This window comes from Acanthaster planci, linkage group LG10, assembly GCF_054643075.1.
Source record: "Acanthaster planci isolate LZ-2023a linkage group LG10, COTS_SCS, whole genome shotgun sequence".
Taxonomy (NCBI): Eukaryota; Metazoa; Echinodermata; class Asteroidea; order Valvatida; family Acanthasteridae; genus Acanthaster; species Acanthaster planci.
This window is the reverse complement of record NC_141786.1, coordinates 10,186,727-10,205,064: the sequence shown is the minus strand read 5'-3', so window position 1 is coordinate 10,205,064 and position 18,338 is coordinate 10,186,727. Positions and strand designations below refer to the sequence as shown.

The 18,338-nt window shown below is 43.0% G+C and overlaps 1 protein-coding gene across 3 annotated transcripts in view; it reads left to right on the top strand.

Moving 5' to 3' along the window:
• The window catches only part of LOC110983883 (potassium voltage-gated channel unc-103-like), a 158,626-nt gene that overhangs the window by 50,395 nt on the left and 89,893 nt on the right, over window positions 1-18,338 (top strand). The window lies entirely within an intron of this gene.

Sequence of the window (18,338 nt, the reverse complement as noted above, 5' to 3'; positions counted from 1 at the left end):
GGGGCTTTATTACATTGGAGTCTGGTTACCAAAGTCATTATCCTGGAGACAATGACGACACTAAGAAATTTGATGAGACTCTGACTGAGACAACCTTCAGGAGAGTTGTAATTTGAAGGCACAAGAAAAGATCATAAATTCCGAAGTCTACCGTCACATTCTCTTGAGTCTCCTTTCTCAACGTTTAGAAATGTCAATTTGTATGCACTGTTTCAATTGTTTGTTGTTTACCAAAATAATGGATCATATTTATGATAGAAACTAAGACTAGGCAAATATTGTACCGAAGGAGTTGTCCACGTTTCCAAGTTTGCGTGAATTCCCTGCATCTTTTAATCAGAATCCATCTGTAAACTGCTGCGGTACCCTGAAATTCTGACACACAGTTGCACAAACTATTAAAAATCTAGATATAAAGCAAAGTCTGAAACACGTGCCAGTTATGTGAGTGTGGATATGTAGACACATGGTTCGTCCGAGTGAGACATAGCAGCGGATACCATAACCTATTTCCAAAGATGTACTCGACCACTTGCCAGCTGGGTGGTCAGGTAGTTAAGACATCTGCACTTGTAGGCAGGAGATTGTGAGTTCGAGTGCCATCCGATTAAGCTTGTGATTTTATTGGGGGGGGGGAAGCTGTCGGACAACACGGAGCACAGAGTGTTACACATGTTGGTGTACGAGCAAAAACCATTATAAATTGATCAGAACCTCGTCATTCGAAACCAGACAAAAGTGCAGTTTTGTTGAACAAGCTTTCTTTCATTTTTGGCGGCATAGCTCACGCTGAGCTCACTGACGCAGACAATGCGCCCTTGCGGTCTGTTATTTGCTTCACAAGAAGGAAGATCTCTAAACAAACAGTGCCATAAAGCAACTGCGTAACAGATGCAACGTGTCCTTTGATCACGGAATGAGCAATATATAAATTGCTCCATCACACGCCCGACATTCCTTGCCGAAGTAAAACCCGCCGAAGTCTGTATAAATCATTCGCCGCGTTTAAATAAACCATCGCTTTCATGGTTATGTATACGGACTCTTGCCACAATACCACGCTGTGTAGTAAAGTGCTCGCGGAATTCGCCGGCAGGCGCCTGAGATTCGCAAGTTGACAACGTGGGAACCGATTGCTTCCATGATCATTATAGGCCAAGGGAGGGAGGCACAACGCGAACTAATCGAGGGTAATATATTAAAGAAATCCAATTATGCTATTCTCGTCGAGTCAGTAGTTGCACGCGATCATGATCAGGAATTATTGTCTGTGTTTTACGCGACTACTGGAATTTGAGCTTCAACAGATCAAAGCAATTTCCCCACTGGTAACATGGAGCTGGTAGCAAAGTAAATGGAAAATACTATCAGAGGAAGATATCATAAATTGACAAATTATTATGAAATGGTTCTTACTTGGAAACCAGTCACTGAAATCACAACTTTTGTCAGTATCTAAAAAAGAAAAAAACACCATGTGTATGTTTTTACTTCCATTTATTTCGAAAATGGCGCTGTAGAGTTACATTATATGAGAAGGGGTAACCTTTTTTCCTAGAAAGGACGGCTTTTTTACCGTCTCATTTCTCTCAGATATCTTTCCATTAAGATTACCGTGCACGCTTTCGCTGTTTCATTGGACTCTTGAAAAAAATTATGCTTTTCCCTAAAAAAATTATTAATTTAGCTGAAAGTTGAAATGGTATCAAAGTTCTTCAGGTATGAAGATGGTGCAAAGAGGTTGTTGAACCTTCCATCATCTGAGTAATTAAATTGTGTATTAAAACCGAAGAAGGAAATATTCACAGCAATCAATATCATTTATTCAATAATGTTAATAAAACACAATTAAGAAATACTGGCAAAAAAGTACTTTATTTGAAGAGTCCGTGGCCCGAGAGTCTGCCTGACGAGGAGGCACAAAAGTCCTCTTTAAAACGAGGTGAATCTCCTCCTGCGTGTGTCTCCGAGTCGGCGGGCATTATCCTCGGCAGTATGTTATCTCCACAGGACGACCCAGTGGAGGGTTCAAGTCAATTTTTCCCCGGTACCACTCCCTCTATCTGCGCCCGCCAGGTGCAGGGTGCCCCGGCCGGACCCGAGCCCGTTACACTCGGCTGAGCACGTCACATCGAGTCCATCACCGCCCACACTACACGCGGGTGAAGCCACTTCCGAGCGAAGTCTCCGAGACAAACCGATCCTGAAAATAGTCTGCCTACAGTTGATGTCGGTCGTCGGATAAGACTAACCTCGACAAAAAATATGTGTTTGTTGGTTTCAAAATGCAGGAGTAATATTGGTGGTGATCCATCTTTAATGTCAAATTGTAAATCTCAAGACGAGGTGAAGAATCCACCTTTGTAAAATCATTTGTCGAGGTGACAGCAGTTGATACTGCATTCTTTAAATTGACAATTTCCTGAGTAGTCTGTTGAAACACTTTCTAGCGCAGGTCCCCTTCCTTAACTCTTTATAGTACACTGTACTGTTGGTAATCGGCTTGACATGTAGACTTAACCTCGTCTTGAACATGGGATCATGGATAATTGCGTGTCATGTTAATCTGTAACGTAACCCGACACTGGGATCTACAACAAAAATCTGGACAGTGACAGTTTTCTCCGTTTTAGGCCATTTGTGCGATTTTTAGAGACAGAAAGCTTTTGTACGCAGAACGGATTCACTGATTCACGAATCTACATCATCAGATGTCATTCTGTTCACATGAATGATAACCTTCATTGTACACAGGGAAAGACAAAAAAGACTCTCAGAGTGGCTTTGTAATAACAGTGGCTTGATTTACTTGGATTGAAAAACTGACAGATCAGAAAAATTGTGTCCGGTGGTCATTAGAGTGTAAGTAGTTTGTTACACAATTTGGCCTGAAGTCGTCACGTAAAGCAAGCAAGAATGGATTTTCGCTGGGAACCAGTGGCCTCCGCTATTAAATATCGAATTAATTACAAGGAAAATGTGATTTAACAGCAAATAAATAAATTAGCCCTTACAAATCGGACTGCCGAAGGGCAGGACAGCGCACCATATACATCCAAAATTAATTTCCTGCGATATGTTGTTGTGCAGGATATTGCTTTATTATTTGGCGGGAACTGCATTTGCGATTGCGGCGGCCAAGCGTATCCATATTCCCCGCGGTTGTTTTTTACCGCTCGTTTATGAGACATGTCAACTTGCCTCGGAACCGGGAAATGTTTGGTTGTAGTGAGAACATGTTTATCGTGGAGGGGAGCCTTATCGTGCTTTGCTCACTTCCTGAACGCGGTATTCTTCTGGCCCGGAAGGGAGAGTTTCAGTTTGTTTTCTCAAAAGCGTGGCTTGTTTTGTTTAGATCAGTCAAAAATACAACCTTGTCCTAAGAGCCAATTTCAAAACAAAGGTGAACATGTGAATTTCTGCACACATCAACAAAGTGCAAACGTCTCTAACAATGCGCGAATGTGTTTCTGTTGGCGTTTTCAGAAAAAGAGAAAATGCAAAAGAGACTGCAAAGTACGGTGTTCCGGCATACTAAGCATCAACATCCATTGGCCCTACACACTTGCCGTAATATATAGGTTGAAGACTGGATTCATGTCACTGCAGCTTAATATCGAAGTTGCAAAAATGCTAATTTAATCGGTCAATACACCGCTGGTCGTAGATTCAGGTCTGCCTTTAAGGCTGTGCGGAATTTTCAAATAACCGAATGTTCGTTCGATCGATTATCGAATATTGGAATATAATTTTTCGAATTAATATATTTGAATGTATAATTCATGAAAAAGAAGGGAGAATTTTCTTTTGTTTTAAATGAGAAAAACTGCAATGTGGAGGCTTGTTCCAAATAGACTCAAATGAAAAGTGACAAAAATCTTACAACAATTTAAAAAGTACATTATTCATAAAATTTAAAGGAATATACCTGTTCAACAGCAACAGAAGTATTATTTGTGGCTGGAGATACTTGTAGAAATGAGAAGCTATTATAGTGATTATAATGTACAATTTTGTGCGTTATTGCAACGAATTTTGTATATGTCATATATTGGTTAGCTCCTCAGCAATCTGCCTGTCTGTACGACCGAATAATCGGATATTCGATGGAATTGAAGGTCAAATATTCGAATAATGAATTATTCGAATTGACTCAGCCCTACCATCCTTAAGGAAACCTGTGCACGTTGAATCTTTCCACAATTGTTTGGAAGATGTTTGTTCATTTTCTTTGAAGACTGCATAATAACCACTCAAATTATTGGCTTAAACACGAAAACAAATTTTGGTAATATTTTTTTCCCTTCTCTATTCACATTTTGCCTTATAAAGACCTTGTCCGCCCGTAAAACAAACAGACAGCAAAAGATCCCTGCATGATCTAGACTCTCTTTGCGATGTTATTATACCCCATCGATCGGAGGGATGTCTGTTTATACACCTTGAGTACCCTCGTTTTTTATTATTAGCTTTTCGCATCGGGGTCTTAAATAGGCGGGTCACATGGAGCCTCCCAATCGATGGAGTCTACAGCTTTCTCCCCGTTAGTTGACACTTGCAGAGTTTTCATTTCATTTTTTTTCTGGGTCTCAACGAATATTCCGTTCGGTCACCCGGATCCGCAGAGGGAAAACAACTTCAATTACAGCAGAGCTTTTGGCGCAGAGAGGCACGACGTTGACTGCTGGCAAGCTGCGTGAAACGAATCACTTTCTGGCGGGAAAGCCATTTTAATTTGATTACACGTGGTCAGCCGGGAAGAGAATGAATGTTGGTGTTCGGTTTAACCTCCCGCATATTTTCACACCGGGCGTGTGGTGGGTAGCGCTGAGGGAAGCGGTATCACATTCGGCCTGTCACTCCCCGGTAATTTGGAAACACGACCAGTGTCTTGTAACATACTCTTTGTATCTCACGCAGCGGGCAAGAACCTTCTTAAAGCATGTCATAGTTGGGGTCTGCGCTGGTCGTTAGCCTTTTAATCAGTAGCAATTAACGTCTGATCAGAACCATGACTTGTCTTGGAGCTTGTGACTTGTTTTATTGCCTGCCGTAGAGCCTGGAGGCCTGCAGGATTGTTCGAAGCGAAATCATTACGGTCCGTTACAGTGTCAGATTTATTATGTAGGCCTATGTGTACAAATTACAACGGGCCGCCAGTCACCGGCATTTCTGGTCACGAGCATGGCTATACATGCTTGGGATTGTATAGTTTCCAAATACGCACGTTTTTTTTTCTAATTCAGCGGTGTTGCACTTGTTTAGATTTTGAAATCTTCCTTTTCAAATCGAGACAAGTTCAATGTTCTCTTCAAACTCACACGGTCATGGTCTCAGACAGACTGCAGCCGACTCGTGTGCCCGCCTGCCATTTGCAGACATGCACATGTAACGCTTTACAGACAATGTAAATATTGAGGCTGTAGAGAGTAAGCAGCATATGGAACCCGCGAGTCAGTGCTCAGTAATGTGACGTCCCACATAAAACAACGTGAGATTCAACCTCGTCCCCTTCAACTCCCTCATTTGATGCACAATATGCAACAAAGGGGACCCCCTCTCTATTGTTTCTTCTTTCGTGTTGATGGAATCTTTGGAATTCCTTTCAGATTGCCGAAGGGGGGGGTACAGTAGGAACAATAGCCTAAGGGGATACAGCTTGCACATTAGGGGGTCCCCCGTTACCGCATATCGTGCAGGGTATCGACTCCCTCAGGAAACAGCATCTCCCGTCCTTTCTTCCGAACACTGTTATTAACGCTGTATGTAACTCACTGCCATTTTTCCTTTGTATAAGACAAATGGAATTATTTCATCGAGCCCCCCCCCCGCCGGCCGCGGGAGACTTCTCATAAACCGAGGCGCAGCTCAACCTAGTTTTACGCGATTCCGCCGGGCCGTAAACCAAACTGCAATCGAGTTGGAGTGAGAGTTCGCTGGATAGATAGAGAGAGAGAGAGAGGGCTGAATCTGGGTCAGGGAACCATCTCGAGCGGCGGTTGCAATCAGAGTAGAATGACATTATTAGAACTGTGGGCAGAATTACCGGTCACACAAAAGCCCAGAAAGACAGTTGTAGGAACCGGGCAGTGTGGAATGTAAAACTAATCAAATATCCGTCAACGGCGATAGTCTCTAGAGGGTGGATTGTTTCCCTATATATTTGTTTTTGGTAGGTTCTCTTGAGTGTTTGTATTCAAGACGCCAAACTCATTGAGTACTCCTTACCTTCTTTTCTTTGGAGGGAACCTTTCCCCTTTATTTGTATTTAATTTGGCTTGGTATTCGATATATTCCGATCTCGCTTTTTCTTCGTATTCTTTGGTTGTCGTATAAGATAAGTTTGATTTTCCCTTTTCCCTGAACTCCTTCAAAAAATCTTGAAAATGTTTTATTGTTGATGTGTTTCCTTTGTGTGAAATCAGATTAAAAATACTTAATTTAACATGGTAAATAAGTTTTTTTCTTCTAAATTTGTAATTTTAATGCACCAACTCAGCTAAAATGAAGCAGGATACTAGACACAGCTATCAATTAAAGTTTAAGTAGCTCATTTAAAATTAACCGCAAAAGAATATTTTTCGCCTGTTTGTAAAACAAGCTAGCCTATACTTTTGTCCATCACTATCAGGTGACTGTAAATTACTTTCGCCTTGAAAGGCAAATGCATTTCTAGAACAGTTATTAGTGGATTATGATCAAGTAAACCTGGGATATCAGGGTCATGGCCTTTAAAGAATGCTTAGCGTATGTCTTGACAGACGGGTTGTTTTCCAGAGTACATACCACTTCACTACCGGTTCTTTTCAGAACCGCACTTGTTCAAAGAGAAAAAAATGATTCCATGGTTGTACCAGAAAAAATAATATATCGACTACCTCATCTACCTTGCTCTGTCCTTGTTTTGTTTTGACTGTATTGTACTGTAATTGTCTTTTTGTGTATAATCTGTTCCCAGTCTTCCTTGTCTGGTACTTTTTTGTTGTCTTAAGGCATTTCTGTATAAGATTTTGTCTTCTAAATATGCCTCCGTATTTTCCCCCTTTTTATTTCAGTGTCCCGCGGTCTCATATATCTTTCACTATTGTAATAATAAATCTTTCATTTATTGACCTTGTGTATAACCTGATATATACATTGCAAAGCAGAAATAAATGTTGAGTCAAGAAAAAAAGCCGTGTTCCCATTGGAAGGGGGGGTTAACTTACCACGACTGCCCCTGTAGAATTACAAAATTAAATCCAATGGGAGCACACGGTAAACTAACATCCCTGTCAACTTAATTCGATCGCGATGTAAGCTTATGAGGGTCACTTGGAAGTTTTGGTCGCAAAGGTTAAAAGTTTGTCATTTGTCATCAGCGGGAAAGCGCGTGCCCCTCCACTCTGTGCAGGTGACTGTCCCGGTGACGCGGTAGCCCCGCTCGATCGCTGCGTCCTTCGGTTAATAATATCTACGAACTAGAAAGTGTAGATTAAATTTCCTTATGCTTAGAGAAACAGGTATAAGGTAGGCAGGAGTTTTGTCTAAAACTTGCCCTAATAAAAACCGTTCGTTGTTACAACTTTATTCAGATAGTCGTTGCCTATGGCAACAGGCAGAAATGCTTGAGTCGACGTGACTTCCTTTCTGCTTCATTCGATTCAAAACAGTGCCACTCAAGCATTTCTGCCTGTTATCTTTGGCGAGGATATCTAAGTGCAAATTATTATTCTTGTATGTAACCAAAGGAGTCGTTACTTGAGTGGTGTTTCACAAGATGTTTGTTTATACCATAAACATGTATGCTGAAACTGAAACGAATTTAGAGCACCTTGCACATTATTTTTAGTCACCGGGCAATGAACATGAAAATTATCATTATACTCAGCTAGTTGTGATGTCCAACATCTTATTTTGCCACTGGGCCTTTGTGTAATATTCAGAAATGTGTAGATTTTACATGTTTTTTTAAATTCTCAACGGAGAAAGAGCTTTAACGGTGGTGCGTAGCGACTTTTGACGGAGACTGTTACCTAAAGGCGTCGCTCACAGAAATACGGGCGATTCACAATAGTGCGCCACCAAGAGTTTGCAAGGCGTTGGCCAATCCTAGCGCTCGAAATTTGTCAACCCATTCCAAACGCGGAAAGGGTCGACAAATCTCGCGCACTGTGATTGGCCAACGCGTTACAAACTCTTGGTGGCGCACTTTTGTGAAACGGCCGTATTCCAAACCGAGTCGAAATTTGTCTGCGACCCACTGGTGAATGACTAGACTACAGGCGACTGAAGCAAGTCTACTCTGTAAATATTCTTCATAGCCAGAGCTAGCCTCTCTTCCAGCTCTCTCCCTTCCGTGGATTCCTCTGCGGTGTGTCGTTACTTCGACTCTGAAACCGACACCCAATTTTTGCTGCACGAATGCGGTGGCACTCGCATTGCCCGTCACAATTTAATTTGGGTCCCTCAGTCAGCCCACGCAGCGGGCACTGATTTTGGAATGCTTCTCTGGGTGTGCCCATCGTCCTACTTCGTGATGGCCAAAATATTTAGCTGAGGGTTAGGTCAAAGGACTGCAACAACTTTATGAGATGTATTGATCCAGGGGGTATCAGGACTGACCAATAACAGACGTATCACAGCTGACGATCTGAACACAGTAAATATGCTATTTTGCTAAATGAGTCATTTCTTCAAAATGGATAACTCGCCAAAGAGACAGTTTGTTGACGTAGTCCTGTTTACTGCTAAAAGTGGGGGGGGGTCATGACATTCATCCTCGCTGCTGTTACAATATTGCAATACACCGTTAATTAAGGCGATTGCAGTACGCCGACATTTTGTTTATGAACTATTGCCCCATTGATTAAATGAACCAGTTTGGTATTCCAACAGCGCATGCCCAAAATGAAGCGCGTCCGAGGTCATTCGGACACGCGTGCGAGAGCTGTCTATCCGCGCCGCCCTACGCTGACTTGCTTGCGCGCTTTGTTCCCCAATGATCTTGCTTTTTGAAATACCCAACTGGCTTATTCGACAGGACTATTTTTGCTGGGGAGTTCGGCAGTCACCAAATAGTGAAGTCTTGTTAGCCATGCATAGTCTTAAATTGGGTGTGTTAAGTGGATGGCAATGTGGATAAAAAGTACCCTCGCAATTTCTCTCGTAGTTTCAATTACGCCCAACACTGTCCACGGACACACTTTGATTCTTGTACGAAACGGGCTGGTCGCGGCTCTTACAGAAAAGATATTCGACAATACCTCTAAGTATTTATAAGGATTTTTAATCTTTTCTTCTTTTTCCACTTGGAAGAGCACTTTCCTAATTAGAAAGCCTCATTAGATTTATATTTTCCACAGAAGTGGACAAGGAAGAGATAGTTCAGTCCCATCTTGACCGCGGTTTTGTTATATGGTTTTATATCTCAATTCCACATTAGAAACGAAAAAACTAGACTTTAGACTATGGGGAGTTTGGTTCGACCATCATACGCAAGGAAATCTGAAAAAAACAGTTAGAAATGTGCTGTAGTTTTCAGCGTAGTTTATAGCAAACTCATTTTCAAACGTCGTGTTCATTTGTGCCACCTTGCGCGATTTCAACGAGTACAAAAAAAGTAGTGTCTTCTTTGCTCTAATTTTTATCAACTCGACTTTCCCTTACCTTTGTTGTTGATATTTCTATCTTCATTCTATAATTATAGTACCTTATAACGACTGTCATTGCACGGGGTTGATTGTGTAACAGTGATTAAATGTGCGTATTGTCTCTCCGTCCTATCTAGGTGTGAAACTGAAACGCGCTGTTGAAGTGAGGCATCCTGTTGCCGCCCTTTAGTGTAATTTGATCGGTACTGTAGCTATCGCGAACGCGTCGAGAGAGCTACCGATTGGCAGAAGTTCGCGTGATGGTCATCACGGCGTGGTGCTGGGTACACAATTTATGTCCTGCCGGTTCCTACTTTGTCACCGAGTTATCCTAGGATGGGGTCTCCATGAAATCCTCATTTACCCGGTGGGGTGGGCAATATTTCTTTCGTGGGAAATTATCCGAAAATAAAATGACTGTATCTCCTTGGGTATGTGCTCAATAGACGGACTCTGCTGGGGGTGATTTTCGATCTTTTTTTTTTCAACGATTTGAAGTCTTCATGATTTTCTTGCAAGACTTCTGTGGCCTTCTTGCGATTTCATTTTTCAAATTAATTTGATTTTATGCCAAAGGGTGTCTCTGCATAGTAATTCTTCTTGAGAAAATTCCAGACATTACAAGCCATTAACCCCAATAAAACAATATCCATCGAACCTGAAAGAAAAGCTGACTGTTGCAAGGGTTAACGACAGTAAAATATGGTCTAACCCTCAAAAAGCAGTTTCCATTAGCTGGTTGTAAAAAATAGCCATCCAAACCGCATTCTGGGACGAGCCAGATTATTTCGTTACCTTGTCAACAACGATTTATACGTGTTTAACAGTAGACCAACTGCGCCCAGGAAGTCACGTGACCTATAGAAGGTATCAAACATCAACAAACGTAGTGTCCTCCATATAGCAAAGTGTATTTTAATTTGCCATTTGCCAAAAACAAAGCCAGATGGTTGGTACAGTACCCAGACCACTGATGTGCTGAGTAGTGTACCCAAGTAGTGTACACTTAAAACACATTATAGTGTGTGTGGGAGGACATCAAGTTTGTTGACGTTTGATACTCACTATAGGTCACGTGACTTAGTGAGCGCAGTAGTCTGCTGAAGACGCTCCCACGTATTTGTCATAGTTGAACAAGGACTCACTGTAACTCATTTCCGACGATTCGTGTCGTCGGACTGCACGCTGCATTTTGGGGTTAGTCCGGCTTTCGAGAAATTAACATGGATGCCCCGAATTTCGAATAACTGGGGTCGCTTTAATACAAGGCAGTCAAGTGTCCAAACCTTAGAGTCCGTCCACAGAATAATTCCGCCCCACAGTCACCCTCAACCAAAAAAAAAAAAAATGGAATGTACACAGGCATCTCCACCTGCCTTTGCCACGGGCAATATAGGGATTCTACTCAACGCCAACAGGTGCCGGTCGAGTGCGCGCGTGTTGCTGCGTCGAAAGGCAACAGCGCCGGACCCGGGCAAAATATCGACTGCGTTTAGGTGGTGACGTCCTTGCGCCTTATTTTACAGGGAGATTTTGCCCTCGAGAGAACAGCAACTCCCGTCGTCAATAATGGAGACAGACACGTAGCACTCGTGAGTAACGGCACAGAGCAATCATTTGCATATTGGACCAAAACTGATTGGGAGCTTTTCACCGCTTAGAGGAACTTGGTTCATTTTCTTGCTTTCTCCTTGATCCCTTATGGTATCATATGTTTCTTGCGTTTCAAAGATTACTAATTGCATTTTAATAGTTTACTTTATATCTTTTCGCTCTTTAGGGGGCTTTGTGTTAAAGGAAATAGGTTGGCCGAAACCAAAGGCCGCGATGCCGGCTTTCCACGTTCACCACCTGCCGCCTCCTGTCCGAACCAATCCACCTCGGAACAATTTCCTTACCTTGGATAAAAATTGCTCCGAACGAAGACAAGCCAGGCAGACAGCCCCCACCTGCTTATCAATTGTAACCATGTGTCATGAGAGGAGGAAATAGACGCGCTGTCTGATTTCACTCCATCCCTGAGCTGCCGCACTCCCTCCCTGTTTCCCCGACCCCCTCTCCGCCCTCGCATCGTCAAACTTCCTCAAGGAGGATGCGCGACCCACGGCCCTCTCCTCCCCGTGATTAGCCACCACCTACTTCCCCGAGAGCAGCCTCTCCCCCGGTGACAAACAAGCTCGAGGCAGCATCGACCGGTCGGGTGGATGGGGGCTGCAGCTGGCAGGACGCGCAGCTAATTCCAGTGACGGCTCGCTTGCAACCTTCCAAAGGGCACAAGCGTCCCCGGCAACAGTTATATTCTGTGCCAGTCCTTGACAGAAACAAAAATATGTCGGTCGTGGTCTTGATCTGATCTGCATTAGCCAGGATTCACGTTCATTCGGCAGCCAGTGCGCACGTGGGCAGGACACTGAACCGCCCATCAATGCACAGAGACCCGTCCTTCATGCTTGAAGAAGCCCTTTTTCTTTTTTTCTTCTTTGTTTTCGTTTTACCAAGCAGGTAGTTGTAAGGACAGACCAAACTCCCCGGCAAAATAAGGTTTACGTTCTTTTATATTAAATCATCACACACATTGCTTGTCTTTGTAGAAGAGACATATTACAGAGGTCTTATGAAGAGAAAAGCTTTCATTATTTTTTTCGAGGATTCTTGGGTCAAGGACACCTTGGTGATTGCAGAGATATTGAGAAATATTTTAACATGAAAGCGGCATCGATACGTTGAACCCATGCAACGTTCAACCATTACCGACTACATTCTATGAAAACCCTTACATCCCGAGATGACCAAAAATGGAATGTAAGGCAGGGGGAATAGCCCTTGGATTTTCTGAGAGACCTGACAATGTTTGTAGTTGTCTCTAAATGTATGTTGAGATTTGGAATTACAATGCTTGCATTGGTTGGTTTGCCCTGGCCGGTATACGTTTCTGATGAACACTGCAGTGTCGTGTAAACATTGTCATTAACGTAAAAGCATCCTTCCCTTCAGCGCTCAATGATGCTGATCAACAGTATGGAGGTGAAGTGGATAATGATGCGTGTCGATGACCCAGTAAGGGGTGTGGACAGACGCTGCTGTGGTATTTTACAACGTCTGTATCAATCAGGACGCGCCACGCCGTTTGACAACGCACATTGGATTACCAACGTGCACTTGGATCGATGAGATGCTGTCTTATGATGACGGCGATATGAATTTCGTCGACTCTGTGCCGCAGCTTGGCTGTTGCCGCACAGAGGTCGTCGTGGAGTTCCAAGCGAGGCAGGTTGGGCAACAACTAAAATCTGCAGTATTTCACCTGTCGTCAGATCACAAAACAGGTCTAGAGTGAATTCATTTTTTTTAAACACGAATAGTTAACTTTTAAAAATGTAATCACTTTTTTAAAATATCGGCCTCTTTGCGTTCCTCGGTTGTTTGGACAGGGCGGTTCAGATTGCATCTTTTTATCTTGTATGCCTGTTGTAAACACGTAAACTTCACATGAAATAGGGCCTAAGCTTGGGGTATATTTTAATGCTTTTGTAAGGATTTTAATGTTTTTTTAAACGGATTTTGTTTTTCCTGGAAACGATTTCAAGGGGTTTGCCGAAAACAGGAAATACTGACTCCGTCAGAACCTTGACCTAGGGTGTGTCATATCGTTGTGTACACCTGTGACAGAATCTTTGTTGGATTTGTTGCTTGGCACCAATAAACTTTGGTCTTGGTGTCTGATACGATTGCTTATAAAAACCAGACTGTTTTCACGATGAAATCCGTTATACCAGTAGCAGTTTGATTGCAGCTCCTGCACCTATGGAACTCGTCTTGTCACTCATGTCCACAATAATTAGTTAATTGATTGGTTTAGGGCACTGCTACGCCCATACAGTTCTACCCTCAGATATGTTGACAGAATGTCGATACAGATGAATTTAATTTTAAGGAATCGATTCCAATTACAGTCTCAACAACTGGCCTCCTGTTGTTAATAACCTCACCGCACACGTAATTAAAAGGAAAACCTTTGTGCATAACGAGTGCTTTCTTGAGACGATTGCTGAAAGAAGCAAGAGGGAGTTGGACGTTATTCAGTGACGTTCCGCACCTCCAGCGGTCTGCAATGGCCACCACGCCTTACGCCAAACTAATCGATACTGCAGAGACCGCAAAATCGATACCCTGCGGTGCGTTTTTTACAAGGCTTCGGTAAGGTGTCAAAAATCGAACATTACAGGTGGGAATGCAGTAGGATGACACAAACATAATACTTATCGTGTGTGGATGAAAGGGGAGTGTTTGAAATAGAATGCATTGCATCAGTGACGTTTTTCTTTTCTTTTTTTTTTAAGGCGTAGAGTATTTTGAAGGCCTTACCCCAACAGTTTATCGCCGTATACAATGTCACAGACTTGGATGATACCATACCGTGATAGCCTGAAAAAAGTCTATATGGTAATCATGGTGCTATGACACACAAGGAGTCAGCACATACAGAGATCAAAAGGGTCAATGGTGGCCACCGCCAGCACTGCACGTGTTGCAAGGACAAAACAAATTCCGCGCCGCGTGCGGGCTACAAGGAATGCTTGGAGTTGCATTTGCAAAGGTTTGTGGGTACCGCGCATGCGGGTCCGTAACACTTCCGCGTGTTCAACATGGCTGCCTTGAGACGGAAACCACCGTCATCCGAGACTTAAATTTCGATAATTTTAGTGATTGTTCTGATACTCCGAATGCAATGTCTGGTTACATCTTTACATCCCAAAAACGTCTCTCTTAACAGCAAACAGTACTACTTACTATTACAAATTCTCCAAAAGTACGCACAAGAAAACTGAGAGAATGCAGTTGGTAAGGGGAAAAATATCAAAAAATACACCGAAAAAAACATGGGGAGATGCGTTGTCCTTTCTGTCATTGTCCACAACTGTCTCAACATGAAACCTCAACACGTTGTCAAATGCATTCCTGCGGCATGTTTCCACCTTCTTTTAACCGTAGGAACCACTAGGATTGCGACTTAGGATATAAATACCGCAGTTCATATTTTGAGTATTTGTTCTCTACCGCCGGAACCGCAAAGTGTCATAACTGACTTTAAAAAAGTCCGACCTTTTGCCAAATAACCACCGCTGATTCAGAATTTTCCAGCGCATCGGCGGAGATCATGCATCTTTTCCACCATTTATACTCCAGTATGCCGCAGCGAAACACGGCGAGTCTGTGGGTTACCAGCTACCTGGTGGGGGGGGCTTCGTTCTAACTCCTTTTGTTTAATAGCTCCATGGGTAAATTTAGACCTGCTCCTGTGAGTCACTAAGGACAAATAGTGGAAAACATTCCACTAATATTGACCGTTCAGCCTACGAGTGATGCGTTGTGCGTTCTATTTTACCCCTAGCAAAATGTAACACTCGTCGGATCACCGCGGGGGGCTGGTTTGAGAATGGTACGAATAATGCTGCTGCAACAACAACGCAGAATCTGTTTTTTAACACCTTGCACACTGATTCTTTGCTTTCTACAGATTTAAGATAGGCTAATGTTGTCATGGGACGAACATGATTGAAGACATTGTCAACGTAACAAACAGGCTGACATGAACCGACTTGATCGGAGACTAGTATGTAAACTCAGAGCAGAGGATACAAGGATACAATGAAAAAAAAAGGGCTGACAATCAGCATCATGATTTTCTCATGGAAATTCCGTAATAAATCTTTCATGGTCGACTGTTGGACTGCAAATCATATCCGAGGGCGTATTCCGAACTTTTGTTGTGTGACGGCAGTCACTAAACTTTCCGGGAACGTGCCTCTCATCCGAACTGGATTTTACATATCCGTGGTTTCCCTTGATAAAAATGTTTCCACCCTATATCTCTCAGCGCGCGCAGCATAATTTAGTCTGCGTGTCATCCTTTATTTCAACGGAGTCTGCAGCTAGCTACCCTAAACAACATCTATTGTGCAAGCATGATGCAAGTTTTGTGTGACCTTGAGTGCCAGCTAATGAACCTCGACTCCAAACAATGTAAAATCATTCTGAGAAGAAATCTACCAAAAGCCTTTCGATTGATGCTTGATATTAGCTAACCATACTCGGTCAGCTTACCGTATCAGCTGATCATGTTTAAAGAATCAAGTTGGTGACCTCTATGGGAAAAATTTATCTGTGTTTTATATTTTTTGATTATTTTTATTTATTTTTGTAGCCTTAGAGACCCTGGACGTACCATTGCATGGCAAACGTAAGTTCAAACATAAATAAACCAAACTAAAACACGTGTGCATGCACGCGCATTATTTCAGACGCGATACTCCAGTTGACAGTCGGTTGATGCTGGTTGAAAGGCACGTGGTCCTGATTTCGTACAGTGAGTATGGCACTGCCTAAATGTATGGGGGCCTAGAGGGACTTCTTCACTGTACACATTACTCAACTGTACCCCTCTAAAACACGTTAAAATTTCGCAGTAGCAGGATTCCAGTCGATGAAGCAGATTTAGAATATATACAAATTTATTTTTTAAAAAAAGGTATGTCACCAACGCACTGGTCTCGGCGACGCGCATGCTGACCAGAAACAGGAGACTTGTTTTGGGCCTTATACAGTTGAAAGTTGTTATCAGAACGAGACAGCCGCTGAATACTGTACTTTCTGCCTGTAAAAAAGAAGATACCTTGCGACGTGCTCTAGGCCGGATGAGGGTAGAGAGTCTGCGAGCGATGTTGCATGTAATAGCCCGGGTATGCAGTTCAGATGGTGGCTGCTTATAACGAATGCGTTTTTCGTCGAAATCATTGTTCTCTGATGTTACTTTAACATTGTGCAACCTGTGTGCCGTTCATGAAAAAAAAAGGGTTTGTATGATCAAGGATCCCTATTGGCAGAGAATGTTTATCGCATCCTGACTGGTCGGCCGATAGAATATCCCCCTCGTGAAATGTACTCCTGCTACCTGATATCTCCCCGGTTGGGATATGGCAAATATACATGTACGTTGCCGTATGAATCACCCTCCCGCACGCACGGTATTATGCAAATGCCGCACGATCTAAGGGCGGTGATTGTATGCAGTGATTGTGTGCGTATAAAACACAGGGTGTTGAGGTAAGGCGAGATACGGTGGAGGCGTCACGCGCGTCGCACAGGGTTGGCAGCGAGGCCCGATCAGGAATGCGGGATTTCTAACGGACATGGCGTCAAAACAATATCACAGAGAGTCCCTGCGATTTGGGTGACTCGAGGTCCTTTGCTAGAGACCACTGACAACCGCTCCAATTTGCAACCTGGGAAGATTTGGCTAAAATGAGGAAAAAACGCCAAGCGCATAATTTTGCAGCAATTGCTTGAAATGACATGTCTGCCCTTTTCTCTTATCCAAAATTGTTTGCGTTCCGTGTTTTTGCGTAGAGCGACTTGACGTGATTTCATTCTTGAGTCCTCGTTCGCCCCCCTCTCCCTTAAGTAAAATCAAATGAATGCGGTTGAAACCCAAGAGATTTTGAGAGCAAAGTCCTTTCCACTTGGAATTGGAGAAATTGAAAATGATTAAAAAAACCACTTCGGCGGAAAGTCAATTTCTTCCGCAGGATAAATTTCGTTTCCGTCGTCAGGTCCATAGATCCACTCTTTGGAAATAGAAGCCTGCGATAATATGACAATTGTTTTGTAATACCCCCCCCCAACTTTGCAATGTTTATTTATAGTTATTATCTTTGAGTTGCATAGGCTACCCGTTAACCGGCTCTTTGTATCCCCTAGATTACCTAGTGTGCGAAACGTTCCATAATTTTCTGACTCGTTTGAGATAGAAAATGACAGCTAAAAATCATCGCTGTAACGCTATCCGTCAGCCTTAGGGCGATTAATTTGGCTGACTATTTCAAGCGGCACTGGCTCGGATATCACCGCGGCAGGTTTTTTTTAACGTCTGCGTGCCGACCAAGGGCATCTTTGTCCTCGGAGTCCGACGAAGCCCGCATGCGCATGATAATAAAGCGCAGCGTTCCTCGTGAACGTGCGCGAGTGTGCCGTGCAAAGTTACGGTAACATTTAATCGTGAAATAGAGATGTTTGTATCTCTTTTTCTTTATTAATAATGGAGATATCTCTACTTCATATTAAATGTCGTTTTTGCACGCCATACGTGGGCTTGGAGGCTGGTGGAACGAAAATACAATAGAATCGTCACTGCGGACAGCAACACTTTCGACTGTAGGATCTCCGCAGACGTTGCGCTGTTCAATACTATATCCATTCCCACCGCCCTTACAGGGCAATGAGATATGTGGTAATGGGTTGTTTGCAATCCTTTCAAAACTATGTGATAGGGATTAGGCCCAGCACCCTGTAAAGGCGATTGTGACAAGCGATTTTGTACCTGTGTCTGTGTGAGGCAAGGTCTCCAGTCTAATGCAATGAAAGCTCAGCCACCGCCAGCTATTTTGATATGAAACAAAATAATGAGAGTAAGACGTTTTTGTAGGCTTTCACTTCCCTTCCTTCGAAAAGCACGTAAACAGACATTAAATGTGACCTCATCTCTCAGAAAAGCCCTAAAAAAGTTACATAAAGAAATGTTTCATTTTTTGCCACCCTTGGAGGCAAACAAACAAAATCGGTTCCCAAAGGTTTGATTCTTCAAGTACCCTTGCAGATAATGCGCAGCAAAGATGGCGGAATGAGAATGCAGCTTGGAAAGGTCCAAGA